This window comes from Zootoca vivipara, chromosome 2 (assembly GCF_963506605.1).
Source record: "Zootoca vivipara chromosome 2, rZooViv1.1, whole genome shotgun sequence".
Lineage (NCBI taxonomy): Eukaryota > Metazoa > Chordata > Lepidosauria > Squamata > Lacertidae > Zootoca > Zootoca vivipara.
The window spans coordinates 36,229,746-36,253,547 of NC_083277.1; positions in this window are offsets into that span (position 1 = coordinate 36,229,746).

Consider the following 23,802-nt stretch of genomic DNA (forward strand, 5'->3'; position numbering starts at 1 on the left):
AGCTCCCATTGCTCTGTCCCAGCTCCTGCCAACCTAGCAGTTCAAAAGCACACCAGTGCAAGTAGATAAATAGGTACTGCTGTGACAGGAAGGTAAACTGTGTTTCTGTGTGCTCGGGTTTCCATCACAATGTTCCATTGCACTTGCACCACAAGCGGTTTAGTCATGCTGGCTACATGACCCGGAAAGCTGTTTGTGGACAAACACCGGCTCCCTCAGCCTGAAGCGAGATGAGCGACGCAACCCCATTGTCACCTTTGACTGGACTTAACAATCCAGGGGTCCTTTACCTTTTAGCTTTACTGAGTCATACAAATTGGTCCAAGTAGTTCAGTATTGCTACACTTAACAGGTGCTGTCTAAGGTTTCAGACACAGAAACTTTCCCAGCTCTACTTCGAGATGCTAGGGATTTAACTTGGGACCTTCAGCTGATCTTCTTACTGAGCTACAACTCTTTTAAAGTTAGTACATATATTTTGCAGAATCACATCCCTGATATTTAGAACTTGTTGCAAACTGTGGATATTTTCAAAGGTTTCTACTTCCTCCTTTTTCCTCCTTCTCCTTCTTTTTGCTCTTATTATACTTAAAATGTAGGTGCAATCAAAACAGCTGTTGCCTACTTCTTTATTTGAGCTGAATAGCCAAAACTCATGAGCAAATGTTATTAGTTCACATTATGCTTCAATAGACTGTATATTTTTCTAAATAATTACAGTACTGATTGGAATTCAGCTTTGCACAAACTACTCAGAGCTATGTGTAAGCACATATGAGTTCTGGCTACTAGCCATTAAAATATACAAACCAGCATAAAATCAAACTAAAAGCCCATAGCACTTCAGTTAGATGCAAGGTAAGACTAGCTTAAGAAAGCCTAAAAAGGTTTAAATATTTGGTCTCAATTGTTGAGACCAATGGCTTCATATTGCCATTGCCTGTGCATTCCTTTTGGCTGGAGATTTTATTTTTAAGAAAGAGGAAAGAGTGATGAAAGAGGCATACTCTCTCTCATACTGTACTTCCCTCCTTCTCATTCCTTGGAAGGAGGGAATCCCCCTGGAATTGGCTCAGGGAAGGTCAGGAGAACCCCCGGAAAAGAGCATGGGGCAGGAGGAGAGGAAGGTTGTTCCATCTGGGAAGCCAAAATGACAGAACGGCTGCCTTAGCTTGACGCTGAATTCCTCTCCTAAGAACCTGCCTTATACTGAGCCAGACCATTGGTCCAACAAGTTCAATACATAGTTCTTCAACCTTGATTCTCCATATGTTGTTGCACTACAATTGCCACCAGGCAGTTTAGTCGATGGTCATTTGGGGATAATGGGGTTGTAGCCCCACTTCTAAAAACCCGTGTTTGAAGACGGCTAGTCTACATGGACTTGCAGTGACTCTCCAGAGTTTAAAACAGGGATTTATCAAGTAACAGCAGCAGGAAGGCAGAAAGCAGCAACAACACTGAAGCATTGGTGGGACAGCAAAGTGGCAGGATGCTTGCAGGCACCTAAGCAGATTGTGGCAGTGAGCTGCTTGCTGAGGCACCACCATTGAGAGACCCATGTGTGGTGTGGGTGGGTGGGTATCAGTGTTAGAGGTGACCCACATTCAAAGGTGGCATTGCTTAGCCAGAACACCCCTTTGGAATTTTCTTTGAGTAGCATTGACTGGTGAGGAACCAGGCTAGGGGGAACTTTCATTTAGAACTGTCTGGCCAATCTCTTACACTCTACCTGCAGCTCAAAACATACCCTGTGTGCCTCTGCTAGGTGAAGCCATAGATGTGCTATATACAGTGGGAACATCCTATCCCATCACTGGCCTTCCTGTATAAATCATGATTGGCACAGCAGGATTTGGATTGGTACAAAAGTGTTCATGCCCTGTGTATGAGATCAGCTATGCCACAAAAATATGTATTTCACATCCTGCAGTTTGTGGTCCTTAGTTCCAATTTCCTTATGACTTCCAATAAGATATTAATAATTCGTTTCCAGTGCTCTGGTTGTTTTTTGTTGTTGTTGTGTTTTTTTGTTTTTTTAAAAAAACCTCATTAAGCTAAGCAAATTATCCTCAACATCTGAACATTGTGTTGCCCCTTCAGAAAAGGCCAGTGAGGTGCAATGGCTCTGAGAACCCCTGGAGGAAACACTTCATTAACTGACTGGCGGGCGCATAAAGAATTCATCACAGCTTGCGTACACTCGCTGTCCACTATGCACATAACTCATAGCATGCATAACAACTCATAGCACAGTTTCTTTTCTTCTAATTACAGACTGCTCCAGCTCATAAGGAAAGATCTGTTTATTTCCAAAAATGTCTGCTAATTTGGCACGTTATCTGCTTGTTTGTGACTTGATCAGTGCCGTTCCTTCTCACATACTAATCGCACCTAGGCAGTCAGGCCAGCTGTCAGTTGCCTGTTCAACACTCATCTCGCCGCATCTTATTGGGCTATATATGGTTCTGTCCTCTTCCAGCAAGAGAGCCAGCGTGGTGTAGTGGTTAAGAGCAGTGGACTCGTAATCTGGTGGACCAGGTTCGCTTCCCCGCTCCTCCACATGCAGCTGCTGGGTGACCTTGAGCTAGTCACACTTCTCTGAAGTCTCTCAGCCTCACTCACCTCACAGAGTGTTTGTTGTGGGGGAGGAAGGGAAAGGAGATTGTGAGCCGCTTTGAGACTCCTTAAGGGGAGTGAAAGGCAGGATATCAAGTCCAAACTCCCCCTCCTCCTCCTCCTCCTCCTCCTCCTCCTCCTCCTCCTCCTCCAATTCCTCCTCCTCCTTCCATGCTGTTGACAGCATCCTTATTGTTTCAGCTGCTTTGCATATTTGTATTGCTTTATCTCAGATCTGATCCTATCCTGCAAAACAGTCTTCTTGTGAATAGGGCTTTGAGCCTGAGAAAGACCTCCGGATTAGAGGGTTCTCTCTGGAACCTTGGCGTAACTTCTTAAAATATTAGAGAATTCAGAGATCACATTCCATTCTGGGAAACACATTCCATCGTACTCTTGATCAACTATCCCAGTCTTTCATCTTGTACCAAGATTATATTTAACTGATATATGAAATATTTCATTATGTTCTTGATCCTTCTAAGCATCATTCAGCTCTCAAAACACCCAAGAGCACCATCTCAACCAAAAACAATGCTAAGTGTTTATTATCATAAACTGGTCATGTACAACATGCCCTAGTTCTGACAACAAGTGTCTGCAGAGAGATACTGCCATATACAATATCAAAATCCTACCTACGCTTCCTCGGACAAACATAAATTCAACAAGGTAATCTTTTCCCATGACTGCACTTGCGTATGACCAAAAATCTTCACCTGTTCGATTGCCATTGTACAGTTATTCAAAGTACAACAGACCTACCAATAAAAGAGGTAGCAACCTTGCTATCTGTCAGTCTGTGTCAGGGAAATGAGTGGTACTGAGTAAGAATTCTATTTGCAGCCATGAACCACATACTGACTTTTGGGTACCATTCCTTTAATTTCAGTTTCCTGATATACAGTGGTACCTCGGTTTATGAACACAATTGGTTCCGGAAGTCTGTTCATAAACTGAACCGTTCATAAACTGAAGCGAACTTTCCCATTGAAAGTAATGGAAAGTGAATTAATCCGTTCCAGATGGTCCACGGAGTACTTAAACTGAAGCGTTCATAAACTGAAACGAACTTTCCCATTGAAAGTAATGGAAAGTGGATTAATCCGTTCCAGACGGGTCCGCGGAGTACTCAACCTGAAGCGTACATAACCCGAAGCATGGGTGTAATTGGTTCCGGAAGTCTGTTCATAAACTGAAGCGTTCATAAACTGAAGCGAACTTTCCCATTGAAAGTAATGGAAAATGAATTAATCCGTTCCAGATGGGACCGCGGTGTTCGTAAACTGAAAATTCATAAACCGAGGTGTTCATAAACTGAGATTCCACTGTAAAGGTAAAAGGTAAAGGACCCCCAGACAGTTAAGTCCAGTCAAAGGCAACTATGGGGTGCAATGCTCATCTCGCTTTTCAGGTCGAGGGAGCCGGCGTTTGTCCACAGACAGCTTTCCGAGTCATCTGGCCAGCATGACTAAACCGCTTCTGAAGCAACAGGACACTGTGGCAAGTGCCAGAGCGCACAAAAATGCCGTTTACCATCCTGCCACAGTGGTACCTATTTATCTACTTGCACTTGCATGCTTTCGAACTGCTAGGTTGGCAGGAGCTGGGACAGAGCAACAGAAGCTCACCCCGTCCTGCGCATTTGAACTGTCGACCTTCTGATCGGCAAGCCCAAGAGGCTCAGTGGTTTAGATCACAGCGCCATCCGCTCCCTCCTGATATATACCTCAGAATGTCAAAGAAACAGCAGCAGATGGTGGCTGAGTTTACCCCAAGTCTCTGTCAGTGTCTTTCTTCTGGTCATAATAAGCACTATGTGCCAGCCGGTTTATGCAACCAGTTTACAAGCAACTTGTGAGTTGAGCCAATTTCATTATGTGTGAAATGTTGCCCATTGACAAAAATGTTTCCAACTATCCACATTTACCAAATGCACAGAGGGGGAGGTGGAATAAAAATAGACTGCACCCCTAACCTGAACACCATATGCAAATGAGGACTTTACCTTTTACAGGGTTCCTAGTTAAGAAAGCAATCAACTGGATTTATTCACACACCTGCCTGAACATAGTGTCATGTGTTTGTGGATGCCAGGCTACTATAATCTCTGGATTGAGCAAGTGTCAAAGTTTAATTAAGGCTTGGGGTGCTAAACTGTGTGCTAGACACATCTAATCCCAGCCTGGCCTAATTAGCTTTTAACATTTGTTGACCACATCCAGCTTACCTTCATTCATGGTTCTTACATTCCAGGTTCCTATGCAATATTTTTCTTTACAGCATTGGACTTTCCTTTCGCTTCCAGGCATATCCGCAACTGAGTGACCTTTTGGCTTTGGCCCAGCCGCTTCATCTGCTCTGAATCTACTTGTACTTGTCCTCCGCTCTTCCTCAGTAGCATGTTGGACACCTTCCAACCTGAGGCGCTCATCTTCCAGCGTCATAACTTTTATATGCCTGTTGTCTTTGTCCATGGAGTTTTCTTGGCAGGGATACTGGAGTGGCTTGCCGGTTCCTGCTCCAGGTGGATCACGTTTACTCAAAACTCTCCACTATGACCTGATCATCTTGGGTGGCCCTGCATGGCATAGCTCATAGCTTCTCTGAGTTATTCAAGCCCCTTCGCCACGACAAGGCAGTGATCCATGAAGGAGCTACTCAGGGTACAACTAACATTAGGTACAGCCCATAGTTATCCTTTTCAGTAATAGCTATACCTTTAGTGTAATCTCCAATTTGCTTCTCTTCTATATGAGAAATCTCCACATACATAGAACAAGGAAGAGCCAAATGTGATATTTAAAACTTGCAGATGAAAAATGCTCACAGAGTATGTTTATTGAGGTTTACAAAGATAATACAAAGTATTTCAGGCTACAAGGCAAAACAAACAGCTTACCTAGCCTCTAGTTTTGTTTCTGGCCTCTAATAATCAGATGTTTGGTACAGAAAGCAAAATTTAATTTCTGAATGCGTTCCAGGAACAGATCAGTTATTCCTAAAGTAAGCCAAAACTGATATAACCCAACTCCTTTTACAATATAAATTACTATTATTTGGAGGGGGGGGCAGTGGAACTGCAACATTAGAGTCTCCTGATGGATAACATTTCATGACTTCCACCAGGACATGAAACAAGAGATCTTACAAGATACCACACATTTCACAAACAGTGACAATGTTTCTATTCCAACAGTGACATCTTGCTTGACTGTGATTATCATCTGCCTACTCAATTCACTGGGCTTGGCTGGAACATTCTAGGAATATCTCTCTTCCAAGATTTATCTCGAAAGAAGAATTGCACCCCAAATGTGATTTGTCACTGACGGAAGAGTGTCTCATTTATCACATAATGGATTCTAAAGATACCAAACTTCATTAATCAAAATCCACTTCGGTTTAGTGTGTCCTTGTTATCGGGGTCAAATGCAGCTGGAGGCTGAAAGGTATCTTGGCACAACTCCATCAGACTGAACTGATTGGCTACATACGGAACTCTTTTACCAAGGAAGATAAATCACGAGCCTTGTGTCAGTAAAAACAGGTGCAGCTCTGGGATTCCCTGTGAACTTCATGGTGTTAAGAGAGCTTGCTCAAGGTAACATCCAGGCAGGATAAAATCAGATTCATAATGATGATTATGCCTTGACGGCATAATCTTGCGCGTTTACTCAGAAGCAAATCCCTCTGAATTCAAGAGACTTGATTGCAGCTGTAGACAATGTTTTCCTGATGCCAAAGACTACACCCTTTCTATATAAACATTTGTCCAATCCTTTCAAATCTGGGACACAAATATTGACAGAAAGGTGGAGCAGGGAGATAAAACAGCCTGTTCCATAGGGCAAGAGTAACCACTGGGTCAACTTAAATCTACTTTGACTAGTAGATCTCCCTGGCTGGTTTCTCCCCTGCCCAAAATGCATAACAGCCACAAGGAAAAGGCTTTCTCACACCTCTTGATAAGGCTTTTCGAAACCCTGATATGCAGTAACAGAATTGGAAATGTGCATATATATATATGTATACATGCCCTTCCCCACAGTGTATATTGCTTGTGGGTGAGTGGCGTCAGTCCCTCCTCCCTACTAGTCATCATCCTGCATGCGGCTCCACACATCACACTCAAGAGCCACTATTCCGCACCTGATTCCAGTTGCTGGATCTCAGGGTTCTGACAACAACAGATCCTGCATGCCTGAAATCTGCTGCAGGGTCAGTAGAAATCTGTTCTTAGGAATGTAAGAGTCCTGCTGGATAAGGCCAAAAGCCTGTCTGGTCCAGCATCCTGTTACAGCTAGTTCAGGAGTGGTAAAGATTGGTCACAAAGGTATGCTAGCATTCCTCTGCTCAAGCATGGCTGGAAGGAGCAGCTCCTACCCTCAGTTCAGCAGATATGGGACCTCCTGAGAGTCTAAACCAGGCATCCCCAAACTGCGGCCCTCCACATGTTTTGGCCTACAACTCCCATGATCCCTAGCTAACAGGACCAGTAGTCGGGGAAGTTGGGAATTGTAGTCCAAAACATCTGGAGGGCCGAAGTTTGGGGATGCCTGGTCTAAACGCCTGATACCCACCCTAAACTAATCTAATAAAGCCTCATAGTTAAACTGCTTTTTGAGAGCCATGGAGAAGTAAGTAAAAGGGAGAACCTTGGAAGCGCTGAAAAATGTCTCCTATCACTGAGCTCTTCGCCTTTTTAGACCACTCCCGTCCTCAGCTCCATCTCTTCTGCTCTTCCCATCTCCTATCTTCTGCAAATAATTGCTGGCCTGATATAGCTCTCCATATGTACAAGCTGTATAATAAACCAAGTGCTTAAGTGCCCTTATGCTCTGAGTCATGGTCTCTTTGCTTATCCCCCTCCCAAGCTGGCAGCTTTCATATTGTTCCAACATGGTGCTCTGTGATTCTAGGTCAAAGCTCCCCAACACATATTGCTTGGATATATGTGTATCGCACAGGCACCCCCAAACTCGGCCCTCCAGATGTTTTGGGACTACAACTCCCATCATCCCTAGCTAACAGGACCAGTGGTCAGGGATGATGGGAATTGTAGTCCCAGAACATCTGGAGGGCCGAGTTTGGGGGTGCCTGGTGTAGCACATACACATGTGAATAACGGCATTTGGTAGCAGAGGGCAGGTACATTGGAGGGAGGGAGAATACTTATTGTGCTGGGATGACCTGGGACTCAGCTATATAGCTGCAAATATAATGTTTTAAGTGCGTTTTAAGTGCATCATACAAATGTGACATGAGATGGCGATGGTGAGCTTATGGCAAATTCAATATACTTTTCAAAACACCTTTTTTTATAAAAAATACATATTTTCACAGCATTTTTTAATACAGTGGTACCTCAGTTTATGAACACAATTGGTTCCAGAAGTCTATTCATGAACTGAAGCATTCATAAACTGAAGCGAACTTTCCCATTGAAAGTAATGGAAAGTTAATTAATCCGTTCCAGATGGGTCCGCGGCGTTCATAAACCGAAAATTCGTAAACCAAGGTGTTCATAAACCGAGGTTCCACTGTATGTGTCTAGATTCCACCCTGATCTGATGCTCACAAACAGTTGCCCGGATTTTGCAATGCCGTTTCAGTTCACAGAAAGTGCCCCCCTAAACTACTTGTTTCACATGTAACTTGCATGTGAATTAGGCTGCTCTATCCATTTCTAATGTGAGGTCTGTACAGGCCTCCCCCTCCTCAGAATGGCCTGGGATGCTGTGCCCAAGAGCTTGGTTCAGAAAGGGAGAAGTTAAAACCAAGGCTGTGATGCTGCTCCTCATGCAGATCTTTCTGCATGCAAGCATGTCGGCTGCCCCAGATAAATACCAAAATGTATACGAAGTAAATGAATAAGAAATACAAATTAACAAAAGAAAAATCCCTTCCAAATAAATGAAAATGAAGATTACAAAGATGAGAAGTACCCATAAAGACGTGCAACTGAAAGTTTACTAATGTAGGCTTTTTTGTTGGGATTATTGGATAAAGAAATTGCAAAAACTGACCAAAATTTCTTTTTATATGCCACTGTGGCGGTGAGAACTCTGATAGCCCAGTAATGGAAAATTAATGAAATGCCATCAATCAATGAGTGGCAGTCGAAACTTCTTGAATATTTTGAAATGGCCAATCTCACCAATAGAATCCGGGAACAGGATGAAGGAAAATTCAAACTGCAATGGAGTAAATTTGTTGAATATGCTAAAATTAATTATAAAGGTATGAAAACGTTAATGGCCTTTCTGTGTGCTGTTCTGGTTCGCCATGCTGGACACATGACCTGGAAGCTGTATGCCGGCTCCCTCGGCCAATAACGTGAGATGAGCGCTGCAACCCCAGAGTCGGTCACGACTGGACCTAATGGTCAGGGGTCCCTTTACCTTTTATTAGGAGGGGTGCAGCTGTGACTCAGACTCCAAACTGAATCCTTAAGAGGAGACCCGGCAACCAAGTTGCCCCACAACCCTCTTGCATAAAGGCCGGATTTTGCCATGTTGAGGAACGACAAAGAAAAGGTAGCCGGAGGGGAGCACAGGGAGCCCAACATTCACCGGATGCCGGAGGAAAGATAGGTCAAAGGAAACCGAGCAAAGAGAATTCCCCTCTCTGTTCTTCCTCCAACATACAGCTTTTGATCTAACAGATCTGAACTTGGTTTAATTTCCATTTGTTCCTCACATTCCAAAGCTGCAGGCTGAAGGGCCTCTCTGCTTGGCCTGTTTGAAATATAGCTTAGATCAATCTTTTGCTAAGCGATACAGACGACCCTCTGCAGCACAAAAAAAAAGTCTGCAAAAGGATGAGCAGGATTTCTAAAAAGTTCACACACACACAAATTCAACTTATTTGGCTACAATAATCTGAATGAGGGAGGGAAACTAGCTTTCATGCAGAAACAAGGAGCTTCCAAACTGCCTGTTATGAGCCTGGAGTGTTAAACTGTATGCCAGACCCCTCCTCTAATCCCTGGTTACAGCGAGTGTTGAAAGCTAATCAAATCTTCTAATTCCTGGGACAGCAAAATTAGCTTCCTGGTGAGGTGATGGGGGATTCAGGGGCTCAATTCAAGATGGCAAATTGGGGGGGGGGTCCCCTCCCAAAAGACAGAGTTGAGGACAGAGAGTTGCAGTGATGTGAGCTTCAGGCAAAGCAACAAGCTGGAGAGGGAGCGAGAGAGCGCAATGTTTGATTTCTGTTTGAATCCAAGGCTGTGTCTATGGGAGAAGCAAGACCCTTTTGGGGTATTAATGCTGTGAACCCTTCCATTGTAGGCTCAGGTTGTATATGTGTGTAAATAAACCATATATCATAAAGACACCACAGTCTCCGCTGTGCCTCATTTCCAAAGGAAACATGAACTTTAGATGAATGCCTGGAACCCCTGGATGCACCACTCAAAGAATGGGGTGGCATGCAACACTGCCCAAGAGTGTGATGAGGGGACATGAAATATGTAAATACTGTTTATATGAAAAGGTATCCTTGAGCCAGGGACATAGTTTACCTCACTCATAACTTGACTAAGCTGTGCCTCAACCCTGGGAGTTTGTCAGCAAAAATGAACCACCATCCTCGTTGTCAATTAGCCAATGCAATGTATAGCAATAAAAAATAATAACAAGCATTAAAAGACAGCAAAATGTTTTTTTCCTTCCATCCTTCCTTCTTCAAAGACAACATAAAACAACCTAATGAAAATTCATCAGCATTTTAGTGCAAATTTCACCTAATATATACCACATTTACTCAAATCTAATGCTCACCTTTTTTGGCCAAATTATGTTGTGAAAATTAAGGTGCACATTAGATTTGATGACATGTTTACATTCACCAGCCAGCAAATACTTTTTTTGGTCTCAAGGTTCTGAAAATTGAGGTGCGCATTAGATTCGATGGCACATTAGACTCGAGCAAATACTGTACATTTTTGCAATTTACTCTGAAGTAAGTTCCACTTTGTTATATATTGCAGCCTAATATATGACTTGTGATACTTATTTGAAATATTGGTTGGTTTACAAATAAACAAGACAACTATACAGATGATCAACTTCTAGATACACTAGTCTTGAAATGGGATGCCATCTCTCGAAACAAGCCTAGGGACGGGGGCATTTTGCATAACCAAAGACTGAACTTTCATCAATATGTACATGAAAAATAGGATTATTTATTTACATACCACTGTACCAGACTGTAGTCACTGAACAAAAGGATTAGTTTCACAGAATGTAAGACAGATGTAATCCCTATTAAATTTATTGGAAGCTGCTTGAGCATATCTGAGTGCACGATCTGGCGCTCAGCATTAATGTCTTTTCTATATTAATTTTTGTAAAAATACAAATGTTGGCACGCTGAATTGTGACATTCAAATACCTTCTAAAGGTATTTATTTTAGCTTTTTTCTTAAGCCAGCCCCCACTTGGTTTTGTCATTTTTCCAACCTCCCAGTTTACAAGCTAAATAAGAAAAGCAGTGTGGTGGCTGGGGGACAGATAAGTTTCTTACCCTAAATCTGTTGCTTTTACCTCCTCTGTTGAACCACAGGTGCCCTTGTTGCTTTTAAAAACTGTTAATCATTCTTCACTGAAATGAATTGGAAGTGAAGGCCACCCAAATGCTTCTTAGATAAATGTTTTTGCATGAGCTTCAGATTCTAATTAGAAAACCTTAGCTGGGGTTCATGTCCTGCATTTATTTTTGTCTCTAGAGTTAGCTTCTTTATAATGCTGTTCCTGTTGTTGTTCTACTAAACTAACCTTTAACCCCTTTTAAAATGAGCTACACTAAGTTCCATTTTCAATATTTCCATAGGTACCTTATTTATTTTTTGACTGGGGGTGGGAGAAATATAGTAACTTGCTGCTGCGTTTCTGAATTGAAGGGAAGGATTCCCACTAGGCCTGGCATTGCGATCCAAAAACATGAATTGACTTTCTTCAGGTAGCAGCACGAAGGCAGGGGGGGGCTATTCTGTATGCCAAGGGGTTCTGTGGTCCAATGCTAGTGCTTTGGGGGCCTTTTGCACTTCTGCAGATTGCATGATACAGTGGCTCAGAAGTGAAGCTTTGGCTGGATCTACACTGACCTGTTTAACGTTATTAGAATGTTATTAAACCACTGAGCCTAGGGCTTGCCGATCAGAAGGTCGGCGGTTCGAATCCCTGTGACGGGGTGAGCTCCCGTTGCTTGGTCCCAGCTCCTGCCAACCTAGCAGTTTGAAAGCACATCAAAAAATGCAAGTAGATAAATAGGAACCGCTACAGCGGGAAGGTAAACGGTGTTTCCGTGTGCTGCTCTGGTTCACCAGAAGTGGCTTTGTCATGCTGGCCACATGACATGGAAACTATACGCCGGCTCCCTTGGCCAATAATGCGAGATGAGCGCGCAACCCCAGAGTCGGTCACGACTGGACCTAATGGTCAGGGGTCCCTTTACCTTTACCATTGTTTTCTCCATCAAAGCACTGTCTCTCTATTGCTAGTTGCTCTGCAGCGCCCTCTGGTGTCACATTTTAATAAGGTGTTATGAACGTTAAAAGTTAGATGTCATGCATCCATCTATGTTATAAAAACCATTCCTTAACCCGACCTGAACGTTAAAAACTATGAGTGTAGATCCGCCCTTTGTCTCGACACATTATGAAGCTATAAAGGACAACTGTGGTATTTAAAGGCTCTCCTGCCATATGAACTTCTGCATTATATTTGAGCCTTCACACAACATAAAGCCACTTCCAGAAATATTGTGAACTATAGCTCCTTATAAGCATCATAAATACAGGTCACGAGCATGTGCAGAGCACACCTGCCTTGTGAATGAGGAACCTTTCTTTGTATTTACTAAGATGATTCCACAGTGCCCGCAGTATCTTCAACCTGAAATATAAACTTGTTATTGCCCCACTATATGTGCTATTGCTGGGTTCTTGTACAAAGCAAAGGAAAATTATTGAGCCTGAAGTCTGCTCTAGATTTACCAAGAGTAGGAGATGCTGTCAGCTAGAATGCACAGGAGTTATGGATTACTGTGACCTCGAGTTACAGGACTGCCTTCCTCTGGATAGTCTGATGAGCGCCTTAAGACAGGTGGCAGAAATAGTTGCTTCCCTAGAACGTATTTTTCTGCCAAACCACAAAAACAAATGTATTTTATAGGATCAGATTTTTCAAAAGAAAAAGTTTGGTATATTTCATGGGAACCTGCTGGTGCAATATAGTTCAGCTCGGTGAACTATTCTCCCCTTTTAACAATGGAATCGAAACATAATTTTGTTTATACCTCCCGTCCACCCAAACCCTTTCTTGGCTGTAATCTGTTTAATCACTAGGTTGCTTATTAAGTCACACACACCCCTTTTTTCTTTGAAAATACAAACAATAATTGTTCTTTGGTGGTGCGCCCCTCTTATTTCAAAGAATCATTTTCATGCACAGTATAAGCTGTTCTTCATTAGTTCACCTTAGTCCTGATCCTAGATGGTGATAAAAACTGAGATGAAAAACTGTAGGATTTCCCTGATGTCAGCACCTGCTTATCTTTTTCTTTCTTTCTTCTCTTTCGGCCAACGATAATATTAAATGACTAGTATTTCTCCTTTCAAAGGCATCTAGCTGTAGCATCTGAAAACCGATAGACGTGCTTCCAAATCAGTGTGATGACAGGTCCTTCAGGCCTTTCACTGTAAAAACCCCAGCCTGCCGTTTATTTGAGCTGGGTATATCCAATTCAGTTTTTGACAGCCCTTTTTCATTCATAGATATATGCAAAAACGCGGCTCTTTTAGATGTTCTTTTGCTCTGGGGCTTAACGGAGAAGGTTTTCTTATCAGCAAAGGGAAAATTAATGCAAATACATTTGATTGTTATCCGTTAATACTCCTATAGTACTTGGAAAAAATCTGTAAACTAACAGCTGCTTCAAACAAGTCAAGCTATTCCCAGCGAATAGCCACGCGACACAGATTAAACGCCTGTAAAAAAACCAACAACACCAAGATTATAAATCAGCAAGCTATTCATTCACATTCTGAACTTTTACAGCCTCTGTCTCTTCCCCCACCCCCACCCGCAGTACATCTCTTTTTCTCCTACCTCTTAGCAAAATGAAATGTTTGCATAGAATTGACCATTAGTCTCTAGAGCATCATCATTGCTTGAGGCTGTGAGAAGCCAAGAAAACAACATTTGGCAATGTTCTGCACAATATCATTAAGGTTTTTAAGCACCAAATATGCATGACTCTAAAGTGTTGAACAATTTCATGGAGAAAGGTCTTAACTTAGTGGTGGATTCTGTACTTTAAATGCAAAATGTGCCAGGTTCCATCCCTGGCATCTCTTTGGAGGGTTGGGGAAGACTTCCACCTAAAATAGCTGATGCCAATCTGTGTAGACTGTACTGATCTGTTTCGGAATGAAGCAGCTTCCCTCTACTGGGAAAGCACATTAGTCATGCAGCAAAGAGTATTTTCAGTTATGGAAGTGGATGTTTCAGCTGACTGCTTCTCACTCTCAGCATTTCCTTAGGATGCTTTAATACCTGCCAACACTGCAATTTTCTGTGTTGTCTTCCCTTAACAGCTTTACTTTCAAGCCATGTTATGTATGCATTCCCATGGTCTGTGATTTAGCTAATAAGGAGCAAAGTCAGCCACAGAAAAGGAGGCAGGGAATCGCCTTCTCAATCCGGCCTGCGGACAGTCCGGGAATCATTGTGTTTTTACTGTACATAAGTAGAATGTGTCCTTTTATTTAAAATGCATCTCTGGGTTATTTGTGGGGCCTGCCTGGTGTTTAGAATGTGTCCCTTTATTTAAAATGCATCTCTGGGTTATTTGTGGGGCACAGGAATTCATTCATATTTTTTTTCAAAATATAGTCCGGCCCACCACATGGTCTGAGGGACGGTGGACCAGCCCACAGCTGAAAAAGGTTGCTGACCCCTTCCCTAAGCTACTGAAGGTAATGGGGCCCTTTATATGTCCAGCTGTCCTTTGTCAACAACAAATTCTTGCTTTTTTTTGGTATTGAATATATGCTACTGTATATGGTCATTTATGGACCTAATAGGTATCTAAAGCCATTTGCACATAACAAAATATGTATTTTATCAAAGTAATTGTTGAATTGAAATACAATTAAGAAGTATATTAATACTGAAATACATTTTTTCTTTTAATTTTTTTTGGGGGGAACCCCTGCGAGTGGGGCCCTAAGCTATAGCTTGTTTAGCTTATACATAAATCCAGCACTGGTTCTATCATACATGTATACTACTTATGGGCCTTACTATCCAAGGCAGTACTAGACCTCGGTTCCACATGAAGCCAGCGGTGTGGGTTTGTCCAGAAGAAGAAAAATAAGGACCATTGGATAAATATGTTCTGGATACTTTGCAGTTTGCAGGGGGAAACTAGACATGGCATTAAATGCATCTTTGTATTTAATGTGCAGGTTCTAGAACAGGCATGACCAAACCTGGCCCTTCAGCTGTTTGGGGACTACAATTCCCATCATCCCTGACCACTGGTCCTGTTAGCTAGGGATCATGGGAGTTGTAGGCCAAAACATCTGGAGGGCCGCAGTTTGGGGGTGCCTGTTCTAAAAGCTGCAAAGAGCAGCTGAAGCGGCTGATACTTATCTGGATTACAGCGGATGTGGAGGGGGAATGTAAATCCTACCTCCCACACTGTGTATCTGAGAATAATCCCTGCTCTGTGGCTGGCATTTGCTTGAGGGTAGAGGAATCCCTATGTTTAGGAGTAAGCAAGGGCAGGAAGCCCTTTCTGTGTAAACACAGTTTGCGCATACTGGGTTATGGTAGTCCAGTATTACCTACAGTGCCTGGGTTCTGAAGACACCACACTAAACTGTGGTTTATTTAAAACAGAAAGAGGATTTTCATCTCCTCTTCGCAGACATGCCAAAGGAGGAAATTGGAGAGGAAAGTGTATGAGACCACGGCTTACTAAGACTCATCATTGTAAACCATGGTTTGAATGTGTAGACCCTTTAACCATCCCCAAATAAATTCAGACAAGACTCAAATTTTTGGTTTGGTTTTTGGCAGAATTTAGGCCACAACTTTATGGATTACAATCAAGTGAGTAGTTGCGTAGGCTTTGGTTCGACTAGCTCCCTGCACCCTTGCAGGCAGCGCTGACCCAGGGCACACCATAGGTCAGCCTTGGGTGAACACCTGGCACAGTGGAAGGCGTGGTCAAGCCAGTCCACCAGCCAGATGCCCCCCTGGACTCAGGCTCAGGGTACAACCCCTCTCAGGATTGACAAACCAAAGAGTCCCAGGATTCCTTTAACAGAATACTCATCGCATAGGGATGGCCACAGTGCTCTGCCACCCCTATCACCTGAACCAGAGCCTATCCACAACCTTACAAGTTGTGACGATTTGCTACGCAGCAGGTGAAACCCAAATAGCAGCAGCCAATCAGCCAAGTGGGGAAAATTTCTGCCGTGCCCCTGTCCCAACGACAGACGACACACGACAGCATAGCAAGGTCATGCGTGCAAGCCCTAAATATAGGGAGAGGTGAGCGGGTGTTCCGATGCACTGGCCCCAAAGAGGAAGTTCAGGGACATGTGCATGGGTTTAAATAGAGGTCCTTCGATGAACTGATTGGTCTGATTGCTGCCAGCATCGAGGGACCTCCAATAGGGTGTTGTGGACATCCAAACGTTCCCACCCACAACACAGGTCTAGTTGCCAGGTCACACCGCAACACGTGCCCTCTTGTTAGGGAGGACCCGATTTAGCACTACATCTGAATGCAGCCAGTCTTGGAGTATTTACCAATGACAGGGCAAGGGCAAGGAAACTTGTATGATGGTTATGCTTTGCATTTGGTCGGTAGTACTCTTAGACATTACTATAGAGACAAGCCCAATACCAAATCCAACTTTAGAAATTAATCCATTTGGTGGAAAAATATATATTGTGCTAGACGTGCACTATTCCTTGCCTCAACATGCCCACTTCCCATCTCCATTTTCACTAATAGCACTTGCAATATTATTCCTAACATTATTCATTCGTCAGGTTTCTGAAACTATCATGTTCCCAAACCACTGAATGATGTAAGAGAAGACCACACGAGGCAGGAAAAACTGGAGGTATTCAAATGTAAGAAACATAACCATTAAAACCTCTATGTAATTAGCAGCACTATAAATGCGACCTCAGGTTAAGAGATTTCAAAAATGCTGATGTTCAGCGTTTTATTAGTTCTGTCTTGCTTTAGTGCCATTATTAATGGTTAAGGAAACAAACAGCTGTCAGGGGAACCTGGAATCGTATCCATATTTGGAAGCCTAAAACACTGATGGGCTTTGAGTGTCCGCATCCAGAAAGCAAAATGATATCCTTGCTTTCTGACTTGACGCTAAATAAGTTCCACTGACATCATCCAGATGGTTCCAGCTTGACCAAAAAATGAAAAATGTACATGGAAACAGTTGGGAGATTTGCAAACGAAACTGCAAGCTGGAGGAAGCCCAAACGAATGCCTGGGGAGTCAAATTGTCTCTATTCCTGATCCTGCAGCCTGCTCCCAAGAATTAGTGTTCTGGCCCAGTGGCTTCAGGGCTCCACTTGATCCAGGGCTCCCCATGGGAGCTTACTGTGGGATTTACTTCAGCCCTGAAATATGGGAAACAACAACAAGGAGGAAAGTTCCTGTGTGGGTGCTAACTCCATGGGGTCACTGCAGCCCAAATCCTCATCTGAGCTTCTTGGGAGAATGGTGGGATATAGAATTCATTCATTCATTCATTCACTTACTTACTTACTTACTTACTTACTTACTTACTTACTTACTTACATGGCTTTCTAGCAGTTTACTACTATAAACTCAATACATACATAGTTAAAATATACAGTAACAATTCCAGTGGGACATTGAGATATATAATAAAAACTAAGCCAGATAAAAAGCATGGCAATTAAAATAGTTAAAACTATCGGATCAGTCTCTCAAGTAGACACATTTTTAAAATAACCATACTCTTCTTCAAGGGAGCTCAGAGTGCTTTACATGTCTCGTCCTCCCTTTTTATCCTTACAACTATTTCGTGAGGTGATAGTTGAATGGCCTATGTTAAGCTTTTCAGGGCTTGAAACCTGTCTCCCTTGTCTGTCCCATACTCTGTCTCTCATGTTAAAATAAGCCCCTATTGGCCAAACCTCTGGTGACCAGAAGTCATATAAACAGACTTTGGGGAACCTACAGCAAATACTGTAAATAAGCCAAGAGCTGTGGGATGGCCCAATTGTTGTTGTTGTTTAGTCGTTTAGTCGTGTCCGACTCTTCGTGACCCCACGGACCATAGCACGCCAGGCACTCCTGTCTTGCACTGCCTCCCGCAGTTTGGTCAAAACTTCTGCTTATATTCAAGCTTTTACTTTCAAATGCTTCACATTCTGAGGGGTGCCCCACATTTTTCCTTATTAAAATGCCTTGATTGACTGATGCCTAATAAATTGGGTTTTAATCTGTATAATATTTGTGTACGCAAAATGATATTATTATGTTGAGGTTAATAAGTGCACAGTATTATTTTTAAGGGTCCAAACTTTATAAATCCCACTGTGGAGGAACTAGTTAGAAATTACTGAATGGAGATGAACACATTTGAAGAAACTTGGAAAGAAAAATATAATTATCCGGCCAATATGAATCTGGCTTGGATGTCTTGGCTAATCCTCCTGAACACATTATTATGGCCTGTAAGGTCTCCAGATGCAAAGGGTTTTAGTTTTACGATTCCATTAGGAAAGGATCACGCCACACAGCACTTGGGTCAGAAGAGACTTGAAGGTGGGGGAAATGAACCACCCACAGAATGACTAGAGTAGACCCACTGAATGGCTGGCAGCACAGCCTTAAGAACACTCTGAATCAAAGCAATTTTGCCTTCTCCAGACACAAATTTATCCCAGCCAGCAAGGGATAAACACTCTTGACAGGACAATCTCAGTGATCCCATCATACGTTTCCAGCGAAGACTGATGTAATTTGAAGAATGCGCGTCTCCTTCAAATTGCTGCCACATCCATTAATTTATTTTTCATCTCCTTCAAGAAGTATGTTTTTTTATTGCTGACACGAAAGGTCATTCTAATAGCATCAGTCTAGCCCATTTCAAATCACACAGGAATCTGTCTGATTTGTGAATGAGAAGGAAGCACTACCATGTTGGTCTCTGCTCTTGAGGGCAAGAGTTGCCCCGGCCAGTTCCACTGGTGCTGCATTCACAGTTAGTCAAGGCCTTGGTTTTCAGGTCAACATGAATAGCTTTCACGGGTGGAAATTTCTCCTGTAAACCCATTTAGGCAGTATGAATATTCCTCTTTTTTTCCTGTGTTGCTCAGCAACACTATTGTTTCCTCTGGTTGCTTGCTGCTGATTCAGCTCCATTCCCCCTCCTCCACCCCATAAGAGTGATTCCAGCCAGTCAGGGATCCAATTGTAAATAGGATGATGCCCCCCCCCCCCAAATTGTATAGCTAGCCACATTTTGGCTATGGTATGTGATAACATCACTGAGGGCAACTTAAATTACTATACAAACATTTTCACAATGATGGCTGAGATGGGGGGGGGGGGTCATGAAAGCTAGAGGCATTTTTCAGCAGTTCGTGAAAGCCGGAAGAAGTTTTAGTTGGGCTAGGAAATATTCCCTTTCGAGAATCCCAAAGAGTGACTGCCAGTCAGTGCAAGCAATACTGAGCTGGATGGATCAATGGTCTAAGAAGTATAAGGCAGCTTTCTATGTTCCTAAGTTCTGGAATATATCATAGTTCCACAAAATAGATAACCACACAGTAGTCAATGACTAACCTTAGGAGCCAGACCAACCGGTTAGTACCTCTGGCAGATACTGGTGCCTGGCTAGATCTTCCCAAGAGAAGAAGAAGAAGAAGAAGAAGAAGAAGAAGAAGAAGAAGAAGAAGAAGAAGAAGAAGAAGAAGAAGAAGAAGAAGAAGAAGAAGAAGAAGAAGAAGAAGAAGAAGAAGAAGAAGAAGAAGAAGAAGAGTCTATGAGCTAACAGACAAAGGGCAGGGGGCATTTTAATGCATGTCTGCCAGCAGGAAAGGGGGGTTTACACAGGAGCAAGGGGTGGGGAAAGTAGCCAATCACAGAGGGAGGGGCAGAATTACAGTAACTTGATTGCAGCCTCCCCCACCCTCCCCCAAGAAACACTAGATTTATTCTTCCACAGCCATACACACCATTTCATCTCTGGCTCATCTTCACCACTTACAGAATAATGTGGTCAGGATGAATCTCCATCAGTGCATATTCTATTTCAAGGATTATTATCTTTTATTCACATGTAGTTTCCTAGAAATTGATCTGCCCCAGCAAGAGTGACCTAATTTTAGGAGCCAAAAGCTGTTTTTATATCCCCTTCTCACTGCAAATTAGCACCCTCTTTTTCACTGACTGAAGTCTGCTAGTTATTAATCATTTTTCTGGAGGCATATCATGTTTCAGAGCCTTCGGTAATATGATTAGCTGAAATGCTGGTCTGGAATAAGCATAATATTTATGAAATCTGAAGTCAGGCTTTGTGGGAGGGGTGAGAATGACTGAGGGAGTTTCCTTTCTCACAGCCTGAATATTATACGGCCCAAGCTCCTTTCTTCTAATGGGAAAATTAATCCATTAACAATATTCCATCAAAACATTGAATGAAATACATGCAGCCGTTGATCAAGTAGCCACTTTGCAGCAATGTTGGTTTAACTACTGAGCGTTCATACACGCATTGTCTTGTATCTCCTGCAAAGTGGTGAGAATAGTGATGCATGCACTGGTTATCTCCCACTTGGATTACTGCAATGCACTCTATGTGGGGCTACCTTTGTAGGTGACTCTGAAAACTACAATTAATCCAGAATGTGGCAGCTAGACTGGTGACTGAGAGCAGTTGCTGAAACCATATAACACCGGTCCTGAAAGACTTGCATTGGCTCCCAGTATGTTTCTGAGCACAATTCAAAGTGTTGGTACTGACCTTTAAAGCCCAAAAGGGCCTCTACCCAGTATACCTGAAGGAGCATCTCCACTCCCATCATTCAGCCTGGACACCGAGGTCCAGCACTGTGGGTTTTCTGGTGGTTCCCTCACTACGAGAAGTGAGATTACAGGGAACCAGGGCCTTCTCGGTAGTGGCGCCCGCCCTGTGGAACGCCCTCCTATCTGGTGTCAAGGAAATAAACAGCTATCTGATCTTTAGAAGACATCTGAAGGCAGCCCTGTTTAGGGAAGCTTTTTAAGGTTTAATGTTTTTCTGTGTTTTTATATATGCTGGAAGCTGCCCAGAGTGGCCGAGGAGATCCAGTCAGATGGGTGGGGTACAAATGATGGTGATGATGATGATTCCATTCTCACTCTTGACTCACCAATTTCTGATCAACTCTAGAAGCTTGATAAAACGCTCCTTACTTCTTTGCCAGCTTCATGGCATTGCTGTCACTTGCCCAACGGGTATCTCTATTCGGTTTAATCTGCTGATTAAAATTAGGATGATGACTGATCTATTTTGACCATACTTAGAAAGTAGGCCTGTCCTCACCTCAAATGTGACACATTTAGGTATTTGTGTTCAGTGCAGAGAATGTATGTAGAATAGGGTGATGACTTTTGCATTTTTCCCCCCTCAAAAATTATTTCCTGTAGCACAAATGGATGAACTTTTGCCTATTAATGACTAAAATGAGGTATATTCCATTGAAATATTTAAAAAGGTTACGCACAAACCGTTTCTATTTTTTTTGTATGCCATTTTACCATTTCATAAAATTGTATTAACAATTCTATATATATATTTCGTATCAAATTTGGACACAAAACCACATTCCACAATGGGGAGTGTTCTTAGCAACATAGGGTATACAAATGTCACACCTGCGCACCTGTCACACCTTTTGGGGACTTCAAAACTCAGCCAGCAGACCCTGCCGGGCATGCTGGGAAAAGAACCTACAGGAGAGGTAGCAAAACGTTGTCCTCTAGCGCCGTCTATACGGTTACTGCAGCTAAAAAAAGCTTCCTTGTGTGTTTGATGACCCTATATAATGTTGTATATATGTGACTCTAAAGCTTGGGTTGAATTTTATATCTGCTTACAGTGACTTCAAAAATGGTCAAAAAACTGATAAATAAATTTTTTTAAATCATTTTGTGCGTGAGGTTTTTTTTATCAAATCTCTTTGGAAGTAAGATTTTATCTAATCTTTAATGAAAGCTCATCAAATACAGGGAAATGAGGTTGTAAAAAAGTCATCACCCTAATGTGGAAACAACCCCACCAAATTTACGAATGAAGGCAGATATACTTTCCATGTGTGGTAAAAGTGTCTGCCTTCACCTAACAAAGACATAACCAGACTTGATGATAAATAGGGCACATACTCTTCAGACATAACTAAAGACTAAGTTAAATTTTCTGATATCAAAATCCTGCCATGAGAGTTTTAACTTCGGGTAGTTTACCTCACAATAAAACTCAAGTGTAGAGATGGAGAATCTGGGCCTGCCCCTTCCTCGATGTTGTTGGGTTCCAACTCCAACATGGCCAAAGATCTGGGGGTCATAGAATCATAGAATTGTAGAGTTAGAAGGGAACCTGAGGATCATCTAGTGCAATCTTCTGCATTGCAGGAATATGCAGTGGTCCCATATGGGAATCAGATGATGAAAGACTTGCTTCAAAAGCAGCTGGGGGGGGGCACAGGTTCTTCACCTGTGCTCTAGTGAGCAAGATTTCATTGACTAATAGATCGTGAACAGTGCCTTAATATCAGAGCACACACCTAAACACTATAAAAGTCTAAAGATAAGTGAAGGAAATGCTCACTGGTTGTTTTTTAAAAATATATATATTTAGTGATGGAAAGCAAATAATAATAATAATAATAATAATAATAATAATAATAATAATAATGGTGATGATGATGATTCTTTGCCACATCCCCAAGAAGCAATAAGCATTTATTGTGGAGGGAGCTATGAAGATTGTGGAAATTGCTACAATTCCTGGCCATCTTCTGGAGCCAAAAGATAAATTTCACTTCTTTCCAATCCTCTGACTGAGCAGAATCCAATATGGAAGGGGATCGCTGGTGTTTTGAATGGCTATAAAAGATGCCCACTACTTGAGCAAAGTTTAGTTGCCACTACTAAAGTATCGGAGATCAGAGATCGGAGATCAGAGAGCTAAGCTTATGGTGGCAACCATAGTGCATGTAATGCTACACACAGCATACACCAACCTGGCAGTTCCTGGGAAAGTGGAGAAGGACCTGAAGATGTTGGAATCTCCCCTCCACTCAGCAGTAGTGTAGAGGAAACATATCCCGGAAAGCAAATAACATAGTACTGGAGCATGCAGTAAAGTCAGGTCTTCCACAACCACAATCCCTTACTAATTCAGTTCTTGTTTTACCTCTGTTTCTAGATACTAGATTCATGGTGCTTTTTGACAGTTCCTCATGAACATTTAATCGCAGTGGAATCTAGAAATTCAGTAGCAAAAGGGGAATTGAATCCTTGGAGCTGATAATTGCCTGAAAACCTCAAGGTTTCCTAATGGGAAGACCCAAATATCTAATTTTCATTTTGGCAACATTGTGATTTGGATTTTGGAAGCTGCCTTAGATATTTCCACAGAGCTGATAAAAGTAGCCCTTGTCTCTCTCCCCCTACTCCCCTGTAATCTTGTGTGGTCACATAATTCTGCTTGAAGCCTAGATGTTCTCTTTAATGATTTTACAAAAGTTCCATCTGAAAAGAGCACCCCACCGCCTCCCCAATTTTGCTGCCTGTTTACTACTGTTTGGCCTGGCAGCAGTAGGGAAGATTTTTTGCTGAGCACCTTTGGCAGCGTCCCTCCATTCTACCTCAGCAAAAGCAGCATTGCTCTTTCCAGGTAAAACTTGGGGTTCTAGGTGGGAAGGAATGATTCCCAAACTAAAACACAGCTTTAGTGGCATCATCCATGCTAGGTTTCATAGCATGCATGCGGGAAGGCCTCTACAGCACAGTGTCCCAGGGGAATGGGAATGCAGGAAAGCATTTTTCAGAGCAGGAACAATGAGATTAAGAATCTCGTGCTCTTCCAAGTGAGCTATC